Source organism: Cuculus canorus, chromosome 2 (assembly GCF_017976375.1).
Source record: "Cuculus canorus isolate bCucCan1 chromosome 2, bCucCan1.pri, whole genome shotgun sequence".
NCBI classification, from domain to species: domain Eukaryota; kingdom Metazoa; phylum Chordata; class Aves; order Cuculiformes; family Cuculidae; genus Cuculus; species Cuculus canorus.
The window spans coordinates 149,856,678-149,878,528 of NC_071402.1; the positions used below are offsets into that span (position 1 = coordinate 149,856,678).

A 21,851-nucleotide genomic window follows, 5' to 3' on the forward strand; every position below is an offset into this window, starting at 1 on the left:
AAGCAGAAATGACAACACATGGCCAGTCACTGACAGTCAGCTTCAACAGTATAGCAAATATACTTGGTTAAGAAGGACTGTCCTGTAGGTATATCCCAATTCAATTCCTGGCTGTGCTACAGACTTGCTGTAGCACCAAGAAAGTTTCTTAACCTCAGTTAGAAAAACATATCATATATATATTCTTCAGCAGTTCATAAATGGTTGTCATTTTTATAAAATGGAAAAAAACCCTAACATATACATTCTGTTACAATATTGTCTGGTCATTTTGAAGACAGGCATTCAAATTCAATGGGTGAACACTGAAGAAGCCATTCCTGTTTAATCACACTCTGAGAGAAACCTAAAAGTGTTTCCAAGTGTGGGGCTCATGTTGTATAGCACAAACAACCTCTGTGCTGAGGTATGAAATCTAATAATTTATGTAAGAATAACATTCGGGTCCCTAAAAGGGCAGTTCCAGATTTTATAGTAGTCAACGCCTCAACTTGCTGATGACAACAGAACTTCTGACGTCATGGCAAAAAGTAAACGATGGGCTATGAGCAAACATAAATCAAAATTACATTTCAGTCTTCCCAGAGAAGAGACATTTGCTCTGAATGAGTATTGGTGAGAGAGTTGCTAGCAAGATACATTGTCTCTTGGTGAAGATTTTAAGGAAAATTTTTCTCTTGAGGAAGACGATGCGTCTTCTTGTCTCATTCTTCCACAAGTTATTAGCACTCTATCAGTAATGTCAAAATAACATTCGTTTAGTTACTAAGCACAAAATTTGCTACCTTTAATGTAGCACTTTCTTTAAAATCAATCTGAAAATCACAGTAGCAAGTGTTTTTCATTATTTCTATGGCTTAAGTACAATTTAATTTCCTGCAACTACAGGGGTACCATCAGCTTGAAGTTCCAGTCATTTTTGTAGAGCCATTAAACAATTCAGGGTAATAAATCCGACTGCCTTTTACTTTTGCACTTTCCTTCATTTTTATCAAAACCATTTCTCACCATTTTTTGCTCTCACAAAAATAATATGCATAATTTCTTACTTATAATTTCCTATTCTTCTAGTGCGGAAGGTATTGGCATGTTATCTTCACCTGCTTCTGGTCTCAGAAGCAGACCTGCCCCCAGAACAAAACAGAGTGTTTACTTTAGCAACTGTTCCCTTCCAATTTATACTCCAAATGCCTTATAATACAGCGAAGTACCGATACTGCTTTTTTAAAGGGAGGAAATCACACCTTTGGGAACTATATTCAAACTCTTACAGGCACAGAAGTTAGACAGCATGACTGGCAAATAATTTCAGAAACCTGTTAAGTTATTCTCACCTGCAGCACTCAAAGCCGCTGAAGCTCGTGGTGGCCAGTGCACAGCTCCTGAATTGTTCCTGGCTCGAAATACCTCAGGCATCGTTCCCATGAGGCTGCCAGTCGTGTATCTGGCAGCAGGGCCAGACCAATGCAGTGGTGGCTGAATAAATTTGAAGTACTGGGCTTGGAAGCAACAAGTCAACAAGGGTTGCTGAAGGAAATATCACCCTAGCACTCAATGCTGAGACACCCAAATTGCATTCTGGGAGCCCCCAGCTCTCCATAGCACATGGTATGGGGGTTTTGCCTCTTATTCATATGGGAATTTTAGTGTGTAATCCATAGGGTAGGATTTGCCATAACTGCTCTACACAGTAAACACTGAAAAGCAGCCAGAACACAACACGTGTCCAATATACACATAATAATGGATTCTTCCATATGGAATGCTAATGATTAGAAACTACAGACTAGCTTACAATCTGCACTTACTCAGACTGGGTGTCTCATGACCCTTGCACCAAGACTGGTCTGTGGCTTAAGTGTCTTTTTATTCTCTTCCATAGGCATTTCTTTCCAGTTACATTTATAGAGATCGTAAGAACCACTGGAATTGATCAAACACACATTTACTGAACACCTTGAGTATCACATGAAGCTACTCATCCACATGCGATATTCATGAGCTAAAGATGGAGTAGATGACATAGGTTACAGCACAGTTTCATCCTCTGTTGGAACACCAGAGAATGTCAACATCTAATTCACAACAAATCTAAATGCTAGCTTATTAATATCAGCAGACCTTTAGTAAGAGTAATAAATTTCATTATTTTCCATGGCTCAGCAAACACATTCAAGTTTTGACCAGTTGTCTTCCCATCTAGCATATCTTTTAAGGCCCACAAACAACAGTTCTTTCTCTAAATCAAGCTCTGACTAGAAGGACTGAGTATGCTATGAAGAATCTAGAGGATCTTTTACTTTGAAGAAGTATCCGGCATCTTGCCTGGGGAGCCTTTTTATTGTGCCCAAGAGAAGGAGTCCTAAAGAGAAGTGTGTCCTAAGCTTGGGGGCTCTCAATGTAAGTGTTGGCTAACTGAATCGTTAGAAGGAATGGTATCTAGCCTTTGGACTCAGCAACAAATCTCAGCTGAGCAAGTTACAGGAATTAATTTAACAGAGACAGACCACATCTCTGTCTTCTTGCCTCAAAAGTTTATTGCAATCCACTCTAAGTGATGGAGAAAAATAAACAAGCTGGGCCACGAGCTGCCATAGTACCTACAGCACAGATGCCCACCATGACCCAGTGTCCCTCCTCTGCAGCCCACTCTGAGAAAGCAAGGAAAGAAGCGCAACAAGTACTCCCTGGCAAGCAGCAGCTGGATAAGGTTACTAGTATTTTTCCCACAAGTCATCTTGGCTGAGGATCCAAAGCCTTGGACGTTTTTATGCTCACAGCACTTTGTAAGATTTATTTTTCAATTTTTTCATTTTACACTTGGGGAACCAATACACAAAAAGCTGTATTTGGAATGCCCAGCAGAGGTACCTCGCTTCAGCATCACAATTATCAGGGTGTGCAACTGCATAAGTCTTACAAGAGGGGTTTAGCCTCTGCCCCTAGGTAAATCAAAATAACTACATCCAACAACTAACACTATCCAGGCTATTCTGCTGTGAACAGTCCTGGGCATCTCCAGTTAGCTTACAGCTCATTGCGTTATTTTGGTGACTTTATGCAAAACAGAAAATAGTCTCCATCACAAATTTCTACTATAGACAAAAATAACACGAGCACATTAAGCTGCTTTTGCTTGTCACCCCTGATGAACTTCATATGGTAACCAGACCAAAAGCCCCCACTGAGCCCCTGAAGCTGAATTTGAAACGGAAATATCACAAAACAACTCTGCCAGCATCCCAGAACATGACTCACACTGCTTAAGTACCAAATCATTTGATTTATAAGATTCTCGACTGGATATTTTGCATGAATACACCAAGCACTCTGCAACTATGTTTGCTGAAGAAAGCAATCTGAGCACCAGGGCTCCTAGTTTAGTACAGACTCCTCCAGAGCTGGTTGACTTCAGGCAAGTCACTGCATGTCTCTGGATTACCATTTCCAAATGCAAAACTAATTACACTAATCCCCTTTGTGCAACACTTAAATATCTATGGATGAAAGAATTATCCTAAGAACGATTTATGTTGTTAGAGCAAGGAACTATAGTACTATGTGGAAAGTCAGGGCCAAGTCTCTTCTGTCAGTCTATCCATCTTGACAGGTATGCACTCCAAGTTTAGAATATTACTACAAAATGCTGTTGTTGATGGGCCTTTCCTGAGCAGAGGAAAATGGTGAATTGGGAAGTGAAAACCACTGAAACACCACAGCGAATGCTATTAACTGTCCTAAGGGCCAGCTTTCCAAAGATGTCTGAAGACAGAGATCAGGTCCATATGTGGCAGGGTTTCTAGAACTAACATTTATTCCAAGTCCCCCAAAAATCAGTGGTTAAGCAGTGTAGCCTCCAGACACTCCCTGCAACTTTAGTCACTGAAAATGTGATGCCAAGTAAACAAACTAAAAAGACAGTGTTTAATGATACTTGTATAACTATTGTGGAAAACTTTTACAGGCAGAAACGTGACTTTTAAATTGCAGTTTAGCAATCCATAAATGCTAATGAAATCCCATGCTGTCTGCCCTGTGATATTTTTTCCTATTAAAAACTTGTTCTTTTTTTAACCTAATATGCACATCACTAGTCTAAGCACACCCATTGTTCAAAGTTTAAAATTACAGTTAAAATTTTTAAAAATATATCACTTACCAGTAGCTCACTTACAGTAACCACGATTCTTTGAGACACGAATTCTTCATGTACATTCAAAAAAATGGGCTACATATATGAACTTTCACTTAAGACTAGTCTTATATCTTTGGAATGATATACGGTACAGACAACTGTGCCACATTCAGTTTCCTCCCAACCACAGAAACAAAACTCAGGGAACTTCCAAAAACGTAGAGGGAGAGCAAAGTAATCAAAAAGAAAACGTAATTGTGAACTATATATATTTTTAAAAAATTGCCTATTGGTAAAACACCTTTTTCTGAGTGACAGTGCACACCGTGATATAGTTTATCACAGTGACTGAAAACTGCACCTGGTCACTAAGTACCTGAGGTTCTCAAGACTTTTGTACAAACCACTCTAGCTATTCTTTACAAATATATAGGTGTAACTTTACAGCACATGGTGAAGGCAGGGATGGTGCTCCAGACAGCATGATCTTCAATATCTCAACTATTTCTTAACAATATTGTGTGGTCTGGAGAAGTACTCTGTAGTAACAGCAGGAGATTCATTTTAGCAGTCTGATAGCAAATTTTGACACAGTCTCTAAGTGACTTTGACAGCCTGTGTGAAAATGGCTGAACTGTTAAACCCTTCAGAAAACACACATGAATAGCCTGGAGCATTTGAATGTGTGAAATACAAGCAGAAAAAGCCCAGTATAAAAGTAGAAAAAACAAATTTTAGAGGCAGAATACCAGAAACAAAATTGGGAGATTAAATAAAACCTGCTGATTAAAAAGTATAATTCTACCACGATTTGAGGCAGAAAATGATCGTCATTCATAAGAACGTATGTACCTTCAGCAAAATCGTCTGAGGAAATGGCCTTGATGAAAGCAGAGGTAGAGAACACCAAACCCAAGACCTTAATGAGACTGAGAGTTCAAACTTTTAGCCTTAAGCAGATATTCCATAATAGTGTTAATAAATGATACAGAAAGAGACAAAACCAGTAAGAAGCCACATGGATCTCATTCCCATAATGCGCAGCACATGGGTGCTGGATGGCTTTCCTCATTGAAGTATTCCGGTCTCTTTCCATATAAAAAGCCCACAGACAACTAAAAATAAAAAAAAGAGACAAAACCTAGACAGATGCTGCTAAATGGGTAAGAACCCTGCCTGTCCCACAGCGCCGAAAGACTTGTTTTCAACCCTTTTACTTGCACACAACAGGCTGGCTGCTACCACAAGGGCTCATGATGGCATTTTCTATGGGCTTGATCCAGGAGGAACAGGTAAAACTATTTAAGCTGGTTTACACAGGAGCTGCAGGAGATCAGAATAAGTGATCAGAGTAATTCTGCTGAAAGATTTGGTACTACTGCGTGTCTGCAACCTAAACTGAAAAGTACTTTTGTTGAAAAAACAATGCCAAGACAGATATGCCAGAAAATGTTAGAGACCAAAATAAAAATAGGAAGAACCACAATTTTCAAAAGCACACATATCGTCCTAAATCTCTCTTCTGTGTAACTATATAGCACATTATGTACTACTTTTATTAGCAAATGAAGTCAGGCAAAACCAACTACTAACAATAAGAAAAATCAATGTTAATACGCAAATTCCAAGGTATTTTCAAAACATTTTTTTCCTAACAAAATAAAAACCCAACTCTCTTTTTGCACACAATCTACTTGAGATGAGTATGATTTCACTCACAAGCACTATTCAAAAAGTATTTCTTGAAAGCATTTACACAACAAAAACTTTTAAAAACCTTTTTCCATGTACTTCTAACATCTGTGCCATACAGGGTAGATCTGGGCTGTGGACAAAGCATGGCCAAGTAGACAAGTACTCGTGGAAGAACAGCGGGACAATTCTTGTAAGTATTAAATTGCTAGGGTTACGCAATATGGTCTACTGCTGGATTATTTTTAACTCCTCTGGAAATCCATTGCAGGTTAATATCAATTTTTAATATCAATCAGTTTTAAGAGTAAGCTTGCAGCTTTAAATTTCATACTTCCACAGAACAACTCTCCATGACAGGATGTGGCTTTGGTTCTTTTTTTTACCTACCTGTTACTCTACAGCAAGTTCTTCCCACTGTAATTTAAGCAGGATCCTGAGAGACCAAGTAGTAAATAACAAAAGGTCTCTTTGTATGTAGAAGAGGAACATTTCTGCAGCAGCAGATGATTGCCACATGCAGATCTGTGACTGCTTAAGCCATATTGACACGTATACACACCACCACATAAATTGACTCCCCCTCCCTTGTTTATACACACATAAAATCCATGCCCAATAACCTTGTAAAAATATATATAAATATAGTTTTAACTACAATACAAATAGGTATTATTTCTCCTACCAGTGAATTATATCCTTTCCTGCTGCACAATATATCATACATTTAACAGAGCACTCTACTCAGCAACTTAACCCATGCTGTACCAGATTTTGGCAGAGTGACTTCTACAAAGCATCCTTGAACTACACCTTATCCCTTGTTGCTTTTCTCATCTCTCCTAGATCTATCTAGTTTTCTCACTTCTCTCTTTTGTCTCCATTATCCTTTTGCTGTCATTACACTTGCACTTCATGGACTGCACTTTCTCTTCAATTTCATAAACTCCGAACAGTTTCTTCTTCCATAAATGCTATTAGGGAATGTGCCACTTGGTATTTTTCCTGTACTGTATCATGCCTCACAGTATTTATTCATGCACAAATACTCAATGTAATTTCGAGCAGGGATTTTTCTAACTTTTTTATCCTGTGCTGTTATTTTGTAAACCATACATATGCACTACTATGTAAAAAAACCAACAGCAACGAAATCCAGATGAAACGTCACAGAAATGTAGGTAATCACAACATAATTACGCAAACCCTGGACAAGAGGAGAGGCCAGGACACATCCTTACTCTTGTGGAAAGTGCCAACAGATCATGTAAATTGTAAGTCAAAATCATAACTACATAAACATATACTTCAAATGAAATTTCCAAACACAATACACCATCATCTATCACTTTTTAATTATTTAACATGTCTGTCAAGGGTGGTGGGGCCTCTTAGGAAATGCTTTCTCAGGGCTACCTCCCACTGCAGTTTGCTGTAGCCTGTGTCGCAGGAAGTGAAGGTCATAATTTAAATGCAAGACAAAGCCACTGTAACGCAGTCTGCCCGAGATGTGGGGTCTCTACGACAACGGCTAACCAGCAGCCCTGTACTGATTTTGCCAGTTCAGGTAATTTCATTATCTCAGTGGAACTCGGAAGAAATGCTCCAAAACAGAGTTGTAATCTCAAAGCTGTCAAGAGCTCTTTTGTTTCTTTAGTAATGTAGACATGAATAGGTTTGATACTCGTAATGCCGTCCATCATTTATTTATTTGATAGTCATTCACTAACCACACCCAGAGAACAGCCCAAAGTCAGTGTACAGTTGTTAACTCTTCCGGGCAGGAGGGCTTCTTCCTTTAGCTGCATGTCTGCTTCACATGCAGCTAAACACGCTTTGCTTTACACTCCTAAACTGTAATTCATCCAGCTAAAACCTTTTACAAGAGGCAACTTCAGCTCCTGAAAAAAAATGCCAGTATGTGGCATTAAATTTGACTTCTTGCTTTTACTATCACTCAGTTCTTGTTTTCCTTTGCCATGCAGCTGGGTTTTAGCACTATTTTTATTTTCCTTGTTGAGTTGCCTTCCATGACCAAAGTCCCTATTTAATGGTAAAGAAATAAACAGTGTGGACACTGCACATTCATTTGAGTTTGCAGCCTATTCTGTGTTCTTCCAAAGGAAAAAGAGTAAAAGTATCAGACCCCTATTTCAGCTGCCTTCCTGCACTGAGGTCTTACTCAGCATTATGATGGCATTCATAAAATCTTTAGTCAAATTCCCCCCCTACAGTGAGATTCCTCATGTATATACATCATTGCACATTACTTTAAGAAATCACCTCCCAGAGTGCCCAGATGAAAATATAACAAGAGGTTGTACCTAAATCATCACAGAGTAATACAATAAAGCAGTGGAGTTATTAAAACAGTCCGAGAGTGAAACCATTGAATAATTTTCTTACTAAGAAAACACTACCAGTAACATGAACAACTGATCCGTTCCTTGTTTTAGAGCATCTCTGCTGAAGGTACTGTGACACTGAGAACTACTTATCATGATCATAACACTTCATTTGATGAAGCTTTCAGTGCACATCAGGAAAGCACAAGGAAGTAAGCCAAAGGATCCAGACACAGACAGATGGAATTAGCATCTCTGGATTCTTCGCTTTCATTTAAAAAGACGGAAATGTAGCTCTTGTCTTCATACGAAACATGACTTTTATGTTCCACCTGCATTAAGGCACACTAAAACAACACCTCCAAAGAGCATGAACCTTCCTTCTAAGTTCTGTAGGGAATTAATTGAGAAGAGCATGGGCAACCTTTTAAAAAACGCTGCTAAGTGCATCACTGCCAAAGAACTTATTGTCTCTTTCTAAACAAGATACTCACTTATTGAATAACACACAGTTTATTTCATTGTGAGTAGCACACTCTCAGAAAATACAGTACACTTAATAGCATCATGACAAACTTGTCCTCCACTTTTCACTGCTACACATTAGCTGCTGCTACATTAATTTCTCTTTCTACATACCCAGATCATTAGACTTCTACTACCTAACAGCACCACTAAGTCTAGGAAACTAGTCTTCTACTGCTGCTAAATACCTAAAATACAGACTTTACCCCCTTTTTTACATTATTATACTTCAAGATTAAGCCATTTTTTTAAATATTAATTTCAGAAAGTTATTTGGGGTTATAATTTTAAAATGTGGCTTTCACGTTCATGCTCACAAACTACATCTGTTATGAAAACATTTAATAGCAAGCTGCTGCCTAATTAGATGGCTTAATGTTGCAAAACTCTGTATTTAAAAGCAAAAGAACTGCCAAAGATGATCAAACTCAAGACTTTTTCCTTTGTTTGCTATGATTTGCATTTTTTTCTATTTATATTATGTACAGGAGAAAAAAAAAAAAGAGTTGAATGATAAACCCATGAATTCACAATGTGTTCTCCTTCATACTCTTTACTGGGTGTTTATGGGGTGTCTGCTTTTTTTTTTTTTTTTTGGCAGGGGGTGAAGGGAAGGGTGTTCAAAAGTGACATTCAGAAGCCAATAACCCAAAATATATTACTGAACTCTTTAACACTGTCCAATAGGCAGGTGACCTAGCTGCAGTGCGATTAAGTAATCTCCCTGCTAGATCAATGAATGCAGCATGAATTAAAATGGCTGCAAGCTTCTTCAAGCATAAGATTAGATATCCAAAAAAGATTTCTCTTACTTTTTATTTTGCATTTCAAAGAAAATGTAATCGTTTATTTAAAAAAAAAAATCGATGTTTTCCTGACAGAAATAATAGAGTATTATTCTAATATACAGTGACTAAAACATATATTTTTATTGTGAAAGCTCAGACTACATTTTGCCACTCTCGTACTGAATAACCTCATTCAAAGAAAATGCAGTCTCTGCTCAAGAAACATAATGGTGCTAGGATCTGGTCCAAAGTGAACTGTTATCTCACGCGTGAAGATAATGAATGTTAATTTAAAATAATGTTCTTTCAACTCAGGTTTTTTTTTCATATAATCAATCAGGCCTGAAAAATGCATGCATGCACTCTTGCTCTCGCACACTCCCTTTCTCTGTCACTCATCGATAAACACTTCATTATATATTCTCATTCGCAGATATTCAGGAGAAAATTTTTTGCAGGTGTAAACTAATATTGCTTCACTAACATCAACAGCGCTGCACCAAATTATGTTAAAAAAGACACTGGTCCGGTCTCACACATACCGCGACATATGTACCTTGACTTTCACTTAATGCGCATTTCATGCTAAAGTCTCCCTTTCTTCCTTTCATATGTACATTTCCCAACCCTTATTTGGACTCAACAGAGAGCCACTATGGCCCTTCATTAACTCGCCTGTCAAGGTCTCTTATCTCCATCAAACACTGCATGGACAGGCAGGTATACATGGCTCTTTCCTACAACCCAATAAGGAGCGCTCAGTAAATGCTAGAAGTGAAAGAACACTGTAGTGAGAGGCCGCAAGGCATTCTGAGAGGACAGAGCGGGCCTGACCCCAAAAGGAGGAGGTTCTAATATTATTGGCCAAAATATTAAGTTATTATAATAAAGAGAATTTAAAACATTCCAAAACAGAACTAAGACAAATTCTTTATATATAAAAGCAAAAATCAAGTTCCATATTATTATTGTTTGAGAACTAGTATGGAAAAAAGCATTCTATAGCCTTCCACATCAGAAAATTGCCTGATTTTTGGCACCTTTTTAGGAGAAATTAAAGATTGGCAATGGCTGGAGACAAGACCCTGGTTTACACGACATGCTGGTTTGATCAAGAAAGGCAGTTCTCCTGCAAGAAGAGCCAAGCAGAAATTTGGATACTATTCCTTCCCACTGGCCCACAAAACAATAACTGCTTATCCACCAGCCTGGCAGAGCACACACCATTCTTCTTCTAGGCTACTTGAGGCACCTGTACTCAAAGTATTTGCAACATCTTTAGCTGGTATTTATCAATATTTCCAGTGCCACCATAAGGGATCAAACTCATTTCATTTCATTGAAAGCTATGTGTCTTCAGAAGTTAGTGATACACATTAGGCTTATACTTGAATGATTTGTAAATGGGTCATTTTTATAAAACTTTGACAAACTATTGAGAAAAAGAATGTCGGCATGGATTAGAAAGCCTAATAAAACTGGCACCTGGAGACACCTGACTGATAATCCGTATTTCCTAAAAGGTACAAGCTGAATGACATGAGAAGATCCCATGTCTGGAATCAGAGAGAAGTGAGGAGTATGCTTCCAATTAGGAGGCTTTATAAAGCAGCCTTCTGGGAGCCAGCGGAGTGGAAGGCGCATAGGAAACTGAAAGATCTTTCTTACAACAAACATTTCCTGAATGCCTATTGACTTCAGGTCAGCATAAGAAGACAACACAGCTACAAAACTTGAAGATACAGTTACAGACTGAGCATCCCTGTTTCTTGCTTTCCAATTCTGTCACTATGAAATGTTTCCAGATATGCAGCAGCACTCTCCTTCAAAAAGATGCAGTGAAATAACACAATATTATCTTAACAAGCAAACAACACACGCCCTCTCCCCCCACCCCCCAAGACTGTAATACTTACGGCAGCTTTTACACAACCTGACATTAAATTCCACTCAGACTGACAAGAGGTCAAACCCCATGAGTTACCAGTGAGCAAAGTGTACATCCCTTCTCATTCTTCTCCATGTTTTACCAAGACTAAGAAAAGCTTCCAGGAAACTATTTTGATTGGTTAAAATAATTTAAAATTCTTCTTTTTAACTGAAAAAATGTTAGTGTCAATGTTGAATTAATCAGTGTGCCATATTATTTTCAAATGTCAGTTTGCACATGCTGACTGGCACTGAAACATCCAGCTTCCTGAGAAAAGATTCATGCATCTGGTTCTTAGGAACATCTTAACGTCTCAACTCAGGTTATATGAAGCTAAAAATGGCGCCAGTCTGGTTCCTATGAAAACAACTAACAACAGTTCTTTGCTTTTTATAGAAAGCAAAAAAAGTTTTCTGAGATTTCAGAACTTCATAAGAAAGAAAGAGTGAGGAGAACATTGCTCTTTCTATACCCCTTGTTGCATGGAGTAAAAAAGGATGGTCTAGATTTTGCAGGTAAATCCTAATGAACAGGATGAGTCAAGGTGATTTTCAGAATTTTCAGTTTTTTAATTTACAATTTAAACCTCTCTTCTCACAACAGTATCAGCTTTTTCATTAACAATCCTTATATTTTTTCTTTTACCAATTTATTTTATAATTAAATCTTTCTATAACATACAGGCTTTAAGATATACAAAAAATGTTTAAAGCCACTGATAGAAACATGCTAGCCATGTTTGTACTGTTCTCTTCATAGATGCTATAAATTCCTTCAAAGGCTAATGTACATTTAGGAAAAGTGCCTTAACTTCAATGGGAATAATAATAATTTTTAAATTTAACGTGTGCAGAAGTCTTTAAAATAACAATAGCCATACTGCTGATATTTAAAAGGCATGAAAAATGCCTATGTAACATTGCATACTCCAGCAGAAGAATCAAAAATATTACATAACATTACATAGGCAAAACAAATTGTAACTGTGTTCTTCCTTGAATATTAGAGTTGTTTAATTTTTTAATACACTTTATTAAAATAAACTTCATCAGCATCTCCAAGGCCTATCCTTTCTTACGCCTGTGGGAAAGAAGTGCTTATATGATCAAGCCCTCCATCATTATATAAATATTAATCTATTTGTAATAATGAATCTTCTGCACTGAACATAATCAATTTTCATCAGTGAACAATCAGTGCCCTGTGACTACATTTTATGAAATAGCAATTCTTTTGTTTTGATTTCACACAATTTTGAACCTGAATCTTAAGTAACTGGCTGGGGTTATGCACAAACACCAGGTTTAAGCTTGTCCCTGGTTCAGAAGATACTGACCTCAAACTTAACAACCAACCAAAAGGAAAACTGGAGAAGCAAAAACCCCACCATTTGAGGTAAAACTTCGACTTGTGCATGTGAATGCATCCAACACGACGGCTCCTCTTCAGATGGATTGTTTCACTGACAATGACACCAAGTAAATAGTAATGCACAGTCAGTGCAGACTTGGCTGTTACTTGGTTTCTGACTTGAAACATCTGTATTTGTAAACAGGTATCTGCAGCGTGAGATCCTCTATTACCGAATATACAAATGCTGTGTGAGACTTAATAGGAAATGACGATAGCATGGTAAGAAAGATAAAGCTCTCTTGTCTCTCAGATCTTGTCAAAGATTTGTTGAGCAATAAACATATCTTATATCCTCTTAATTTATTCTTCACTGTATATTATTTCTAGGTACTTTGGGATTCTGCTAATCATTTTCTTTCAACCCCATTTTGTTTCACTTCATTGCTTTTCCAAAAGGTTCCAATAAAACCTAACGCTGGAAGATAAGAATCGCTCTGCTAAAATTAGTGAGCTAAGTACCATATCCCATGAGTCACTGCATGCTCCTCCCATCCACCTATCTTTAAAAGACCAGATAATAATGCTGTGCTGTAAGTGCACGAGATCAAAGTACAAATAACCACTTTCCAAAATGCTGCTTTTGAGTACTACACCTACTAGCAGACTCCTACAGGCTGTAACTAAAACATTAGTTATCTGCGTTAAAATCATATATTTGAATATAAGGCAAGTTGATTTCGTGTTTATTTTTAACATACTAACAAAGGAAAAGGAAATGAAACACAGGAGAAATGAGAGGCAAGCAGCAGTATGTCTAACTCTTCCGTTTTTAAATTACTAGATCTCAAATCAATAGTATGCTTTTCTGGACAAAAGTGAATTAACATAGTGAGACTAGTTCTTTGCACACAAAACCCGCAATGTTACTGGTATTTTTGTAGATACACTTCACTTCATTTTTAACCAATAAGTGCATTTTAGCACTTCAGATTTCACTGTCTCTGGCACTAAAATTATTTGTTAAGAATTAGCTCTATATCATAATACAACTGAGAGTTGTATGAAGAGTCACAATCGTTAATCCACAATGTTTTATTCTGCAATTATTTAATCTCATAGATGACCACAGAATATAGTGTAAAGGTATATGCAAAGATATTCTGACTGTTGGCACACCATTAACGATATTTTGCTTGTATTTTTTTAATACTTATGTAATTTTGAAAATACAAATATTATGGTCCTGCCATTTTAACCAATAATGTACCTTAAACTCAAATTACACATCTCTATAATTTCACAGCAGAAAATTCTACACTTCACTGAAGTGAAAAATAAGAGACTAGAAGAAAATCAAAATCAGTCTTTTTGTATACAAAACTCCCAATAACTACACTTTGGATTTATCTGCGTGGTACAGCTATAGGATCAGGCTCTGATGGGATATTACCAAAGCTGGCTGACCTAAAATTAGACACCATGAGCTTTAACTTCGGTTCATGGACATGTCACAGTGTATCACCACTGTGCCTGCTGCTGCCTGCCCACAAGACTAAAGACACTGTTCGTCTCAAGGAGAAAAAAACAGGAGAGACATAAAACAATATGAATGAAACCTTACTAAAGCATAAGTGAAAAGAGCCTCCAGCACATCTTACGATTCAAGTTACTTCACCCTTTAATAACTTGTGTATTTAAAGAAATTGATTGCAGCCATCTTACATCAAAAAAACATTTCAAGCAAATTGTGTCTGTTAGCGTGACTTCAGACACTCAATGGAACAGCATAGTTTGAACAACTAACTTATTTCTTCTTTTGAAACACATGCTAAAAATACATCATGCAGTTATTTGTCTAGTTTTAACCCTACGAAAAAGAATTCTTCATGTAATACAACATTCACAACTCAGTTAAAAAAAAAAATAGACAGATTTCAGCCTTGCTCCATTACCTTGATGGCAGCCATTGGTTTAAACAGATAATAAAACTGTGTTTAAAAATGAGGACTGAGAATATGGAAAAATCTCGGCTTGACCCTGGAGTCACAGGGAAATGCATGCAGAGAGGCCTCTGCAGTCAGAGTACTCTGGGTGCCACGGGAGTTCACCCGTTCCGGCTGGAGGCCACAGTGCTCATTATACTGTACACAGCCGCTCTGGTATCTATCAATCTACTTCCAGTTACCTCCACTACATCCAGCAGCAAAAGCTTTTTTTTTTTTTGAGAAATGTTATGTTCCACCATTTAAAGACAAATTTGAGCTTTATTTCAAGAAAAAGTTTTCCATGCTTATTTTGCATTTTGTATAGATGACACGATATTCTTTCACCACTACTGAATTTGCATCTTTATACTTCACTGAGAATTACAGACTTCAAATTACTGAATTTAGGAACGTAAGAGTTAAGTTATAAGAAATTCCTGCAAAATGGAATCATTACCTCATCTTACAAACCACCTATTTTGCAGGCTACATTCTCCCAACTGGCAGATTAAACTTTAGAACAATAACCCAATTATGAGCTAAATTTACATTAAAATGATCAAAAATCATCCAGAATCTGACAAGAACAATCTTTGTTCACGACATTTAGCACACGCAACACTGACAGACTAAAATGTATGAGCTGTATAGAAGATGACATATGTTGCAATGCCCAGCTACCAAGGGCACCACGCTCCAAGTACTATGGGAGCATTCATTACATCCTGAGACTAAAAAAAACAAACAAAAAAAAACTAACACAAACCCCCCTGCAGATAAAGAACATGATCTGATATTATCTCCTAAACAATCAGTGCAAGAAGGACGGTTAAAGAAAATCGTACTCCATGGAAAGGAATGACCCCAATTAATACAATCAGTGATCAGAATTCAAAAGAAATGTGTATATTTACTGGACAGACATGGGAAAAAGAATTGCTCCAAGAATTATCATCTATTTCACAAAGAATGAAATCTATCTACTTTATCTCATCCAGGAAACTAACCTCTTGTATGCATCTGGCCAGTCATTTCAAACACCTCAGCATTTTATTAACCAACTTCATTGCTAGTGTGAGCCACATACACTTTGGATAGACTAATTTTGTTTGCAGTTTGATTTAGCATTCGTACAACCTACAACAGGGCTAACAGACTTATTCTGCTGACACCCATGCCACTCTGGAGCTAGCTAGAAAGCCTTCAACCAACTGAAGAAGAAAACCAGAAGTTCGCTCAAGACATCTTCATCACCACCCTGTCCCTCTTTCAGAACTTCTGTCCTGGACAGATTAACTACTGATGTCCTCACACACTTCTAGAGTTAAATGCTGCAGAAAAATGTGAAATCAGTTACATGTATGCCCAAGATTTGTGAACTTTAGCTGTCTGAAGTTGGGTACCCAATCCCAAAACAATTCTAATTCAGAAATGTCCTGATTTTTAAATCTTGTATAATGACACAATTTTCTAACAAATTAGACAATACAGACATTTATGGAGAGATTTATATACCTAGAATTGAGAAAACACCTTCAAATGTTGTCTTTTATCGATTCCCTTTTTAACTATTTCATCCTAAACCAGAAACCACAACCAGCACAGGTCAGTAGTCTGCAAGCAGTGTTTCACTGACAGAAATGCATAACAGTCTACACGCAGCCTAAGCCACTTCAAGGTGAGTTTGAGACCAAATTCATTGTCCATCCACAATGTTTTCTTCTCCAGGAGCACCACACTGCTAACAGGACCCAGTAGGTTACATTTACAAGCAAGGTGGAAATGCCTACCACACTTCACCACCTTTCACCATCTCATTTGCTCTTGAGATGATGTTAGACCAAAAAGATGGTCCAGGCTCTTGCAGAAGCCTCAAGACTTCCGTGAACAGCCTACTATTCTGTGCTATAAGGGCAGACAGGATCTCCAGGCAACCTGAACCCTAGCTATGCAGAGACCACCTACTATCTACAAACAGTACGAACATACAGCAACAGATTACAGCAAACAGCCTAGCAGTTACACATTGTGCAGCACAGCAATTACAGTCATTAAATTGTTACTTCTCTAGTGTTCATTTTTTCCTGAAAATTTAAGTGGTATTGCTCTGGCTCACACTACTTAAAGATTAAGACAAACTACTAAGAATTTTAGTTCTTGGTGAGCAAACACTTTTTACATTTGTATTTAGAAGAGCTTGCTTACCTTAAAAAAACCCCAAACACCAAAACCATATCAGCACGAGATTAACAGGCATGGAGGGGACTTCCCTGTTAAATTACTGCTATAAAGCTCCAAACTGTGGAAGAAGAGCATCTTCTAGCACACCACCCAAATCTTAAGACCACATCTGCATACTCACCCTTACGTATCAGATCCTGACTCCATCACAAGATAATTTCTATCACACTATCGAGCTCATAAGATGGAGCAGAAGACTCATTTTTCTCACTCAGCCCTTTGCGGCTGAGCCCGATACCAAATATCAATTGCAGATGCCTCCCCTTCTGATGGCAGAGACCACCACCCACACCACAAGCAACAAAGAGTCATGGACACAGTAACTTTTTTTTCCTCACTCATTAAAATCAAACTCACCATCAGAAAGATAAGAGTGTTCTCTGTTGTACTACCCAGTCCATGAACCATTCCCTTCCCCATACAAATATCCAGTAAAAGCAGAGAAGGTTTGTTTAGGCATGGAAAAGCTGGCATTAAACATAAATCCACATGAGGACTTATTCTGCAGTAGTTTCACTTTTATACAAAACAGCAGTCAGCAAATTGTCTACCTCCCTAAAGATTTTCTGTAGTGCACTCAGAATGGTTGATAATAAAATTAAAAAAAAAAAAAATAAAAAATGTGGAGATATGCCAAGTCCTTCATGATGAGGGATGAGGGACTACAAAAACCCAAGCAATTGCAACCCAAGCCACAAACTGGCATTTCCACTTCTACCTTCCCCCCCTCCCAGCACCTGCCTCAGTGATTGTCCTTGAAGAATTAACCAATTTCCTACAAAGAGCAACAAAAGTGTGGGGGGAAAAAAAAAAAAAATCAACATCACTAAGACAAGAAAGTGTTTTCTATCTTTGGTCCTTTCCACTGCAGCAAGGTCTTTTCAAAACTACAACAAACAGCATTACTCTTAAAATAGACAGACTATGGCAGATTATTCCAGGGTGTTAAAATGTTGAAATAAACAATTGTAAAACCAAACAGCACCAAATTAAATAGTTTTTCACCCCTTTTCCTCCTCTCGGGCCACTCCAGCTCTGTTTGCCACATTTACAGCATACAAAAAAAAAAAAAACAAAACCCAAAAAAAACCCACCAGTCTGCTGTTAGGAGGAGAAAACCCCAAAGACACACGAAGTTTTCTAAGTCCTTAAGATCAGTATTTTTGGGGGGGCTGTTCTCTGAAATGCACAAGAGGTCAGGAAAGCGCGCTGAAGCTCCCCATCACCACGAGACCCCACACCTACACTTGCATCTTTTCCCTGTGAAAGAAAGGAGAGGAGGCACAGGCCTCTGGACAAGTCGGGGAACGGGGAAAACGCCCCACAGAGCGAACAGACGGGGAGGCTGTTTAGAGACGCGGTTTCGGGGCCACACAAAGCCACTACAGCCACCCTCCCTCCACAGTTCATCTTATCCCGAAAGGCAGAGGAGCCCGGGGAGGCCCTTTCTGGCCGGGGACAGCGAGCGAGGCGTTTCTGCGCTGCGGGGAACCCGGGGGGAGGCGAAGGAGCCGCGGGGCGGTGGGAGCGGCGAGCAACGGGGCCGGGGCTTTGGGCTGCCCGAAATGAGCGAGAGGCTGTGCGGGAGAGAAAGGGGCCGCGGGGAGCCGGGCCGCGCCCCGCCCCGCCCGGGCTTGGCCTGACGCGAGGCCGCGGCTCCCCCGCCGCCCTAGGCCCCTCGGCCCCATCCGGCCCCGCCGGCCGAACGGGGGGACCCGCCGCCGCCTCCCGGCCCCGCAGCCAGCGGCCAGAGGCGCAAATGACCGCCCTTAATAATCGCTCCGCCGCCGTCCCCCTCTCCTCCTCACTGCCACACAGCCCTTCCCGCTCCGAAAAAAATGGAAATCATAATAATAGTCATAATAAAATCCCGCTTTCCATCTTCCCCCACCCCCCCGCGCCCCTCAGCCCCCCAAATTCGATTATTAATCGCCCCCCTCCCCGCAGGGCTCCCCGCAGGGCACGATCGCCCCCTCCCCTGGCGCCCAGCCCTTCCCTGTCCCCTCTCCCCGTCTCCTTGGAACACTGTGTACATGATTTTGTAGTTTTAAGGCGCCATGTTTATAATCCTCCATCATATTAAAAAAAAAATAAATAAATCCACCCAGCATGAGACACGGCGCCTCTCGCACCCCGAAGCCGGGGAGGCAGACACAGAATTATCCACAGTGCTGTAAATTCAATCCCCCCCCCTCCCGCACCCCCCTCCCTCTTCCCCAGACTTAAAAGTCTCTCTCACCTTGTGCTGCTGCCGCTGCTTCTGCTGCTGCAGGGGGGAGAGAAGTTCAGCCAGGGGAAACTTTTCAATCCCTTCCCCAGGCCGCTGCTGCCTCCTCCTTCCACATATTTTTCCCCTCAGAGTTTTATTGTGTCTGAATTTTCTCTCTCTCTCTCCTCTTCTGTCTGTCCACAGTTCAGGTTTCTGGGGTAAACAGGGTTTAGGATGGTGCTAGGGATATTTGGGAGAAGGAGAACTCTAGTGGTGTCTGCTGGAGTTGCTATTTGTTTCTTTTATTATTTTTTTTTTAATAATGCGTTTGAAACGGATCTTTATTTATTATACGCGTATTTTAGCATACTCTTAGGTCTGAACTCTATCTTATTGCAAGAGGAAAATGTGCTGCTTATCTGGCCCTGATACATGCAAATTCCTCCTATTGTGAAGTCCAACTTGGAGAAATTCTGGATGTTTTTGAAAGTGGATGCTCACCTTGAGCTACAGAAACTAAACCATGCAGAAGCACTAGTCTGTATCAGAGCTGGCTGTATGTTGCAAGCTGTAGATAACACATTTCCACTGCTTGACTGGGAGATGCATAATAATATGCAAGATATAACTTTATAGACATATGCATACATATATGTAAATAGCAAGAAAACATGTATATTTTACCCAATGTGTACGTTTTACCCAACATGTACATTTTATCCTGTTATATAGGCTGTGAGGAAATATTAATAATAATAAATGTCTAGGCAAATACATTCTAAAGTTTTTGAATGCTTCAGGAATTCTTTGATGGAAAAGAAACATGCTTCACAATTAATTAATCTTTACTAGAAATGTGACATACTTTATCAAAATACACTGTGAACGTAGTTCTATAAACATTTATCCATGCAAATAATTTTAGTCATGTTTGTAGTCACTAGTATTACTAAACTAGTTTTGGACTGCTGACGATGAAAAGGATGCATCCATTGTGCCAGATCAGTCAAAGATTTAAGAGAGTTTACACACTGAACACTGAAAGTTTTTTTCCGAGGTGTTTAGTAAATGAAATTTCTAGTAGCATCTAAACTATTTCTGATTTGAGACTGCTGCATCAGCACTTTACATCCTCTTTTAAAAAATAAAATGCAAATAAGTTAGTTGCACTGAAGTGATAAAGCTTTACTTCTGTTATGTATTTAAATATGAAAGAACATGTTACATTATCAAAAAGATAGGAAAGGAAGTGCTGGTAGTCTGCTTTACAAGAGTGCTTAAGGGGTTGGTCAGATACCAAACAGTGGTACTATAATTTATTAACTGTATTGTATTGCTTGTATTAATAAAAAGAAAATTAAATTTACAGGTAGTTCTTTAAGTAAGAAGGGATTTACCATCAGTGTAATCACAAAAAGGCTACCTTATGTTAAACATTTCTTTGTGATGTTTGGCTCTGATTTCATTAAGGCATGTAATTTTCAAAAGAAGTTTCATAGAAATATTTGCCAAGTTTCCATGGGATATTGCTGGCTTGGCTGTCTTAGGTTTCTTCGAAACCTTCTCTGTACAAATTGCATCAGAGCTATATTCATGTAAGAAAAAAAAAGCATGTTTGGGTCTTTTCTACCGTTTCTGCCATGCAGTCAAGCTAACAGTTCTGCTCCAGCTGGCATGACTGAGGGACACCGATGTGTGCATCCAGAACCAAACGGAGAAGCGTAACTAGCAGCATATGTATTCCTCTTTAATTCCACACCCCAAACATCCAGGTACCCGGTCGGCTGAGGGGATTTGCCATAACTCCCAAAAAAAGCTCCAATTCCAGTCTCAGGTTCTTCAGCAAAAAGGCTTATTACTCTGCCGCAGTGCCTTCTCCTTACCTGTGCAAATATTTACTTAAGTTCAGCTATCTTCAGTATAAAAAGGTTTTAGCGCTTTACCTCAACAGGACCCAGAGAGCTGTCAAACATTTACGCCGCAGCTTCTCCAATGCAGAAGCGCATGCACGGGCCTTAAAGCGCATCAAGCCTTATGGTTTCCCTACCTTACATGTTTTTACCTGGAATCAACTGCTTGCCAACAATTTGCTGTACTTAACAGATTTGTAAAGGCTACTCTGGACTGTCTCCAAATATTTGTTTCAGGATACAAATATTTGATTTTGAAGAGAACAAGGTATCATAAAGCAAACATGTAGGGAGTGTCTGCAACCGTAGCCTCGTTCTCTTGTCTGAGCTGGTGGGCAACAAATGAAATCAGGCACGGAAAGACAGGGATTTAGAGTATATATGGGTGTTCCTGGGCCTTGTTTTGAAATTTTGGCTTCCTCGTTAGGTCCCCTGGGGTTATATAGCCCTCAGGATGCACATCGAAAAATAAATGGATGCATTTTAACTTGTTTTTATCTGTACTGAGAAGACTTCTAAAACGCTCGTTCATATACAGGTTTGAAGCCCTGAGCCGGTCTTGGTTCGCCCCCATCCTTGCGTTTTCTGCAGGTAGTTTGGGATCCAACAGGAGCCCTTTCGCGGCTCCCTGTTACCATTAACTTTGCCGGGAGCGCCGAGCAGCCGCCGCAAGCGGCAGACAATGGGAAGGAAATCCCTCCCTCCCCGGCGCTGGGTAGCGGCGGGCTCCTCAGAGGC

At 39.2% G+C, this 21,851-nt stretch overlaps 1 protein-coding gene across 3 annotated transcripts in view; it reads right to left on the reverse strand.

Annotated features, from left to right (window-relative positions):
• Positions 1–19,458, reverse strand: part of ZMYND11 (zinc finger MYND-type containing 11) — a 108,313-nt gene extending 88,855 nt beyond the window's left edge. For all 3 annotated transcript variants that reach the window (XM_054057459.1, XM_009558313.2, XM_054057458.1), the window contains exon 1: positions 19,234–19,458. The gene's annotated coding sequence lies outside the window, so the exon portion shown is untranslated. The remainder of the gene's footprint in view (positions 1–19,233) is intronic.
• Between the last annotated feature and the right edge of the window lie 2,393 nt (positions 19,459–21,851).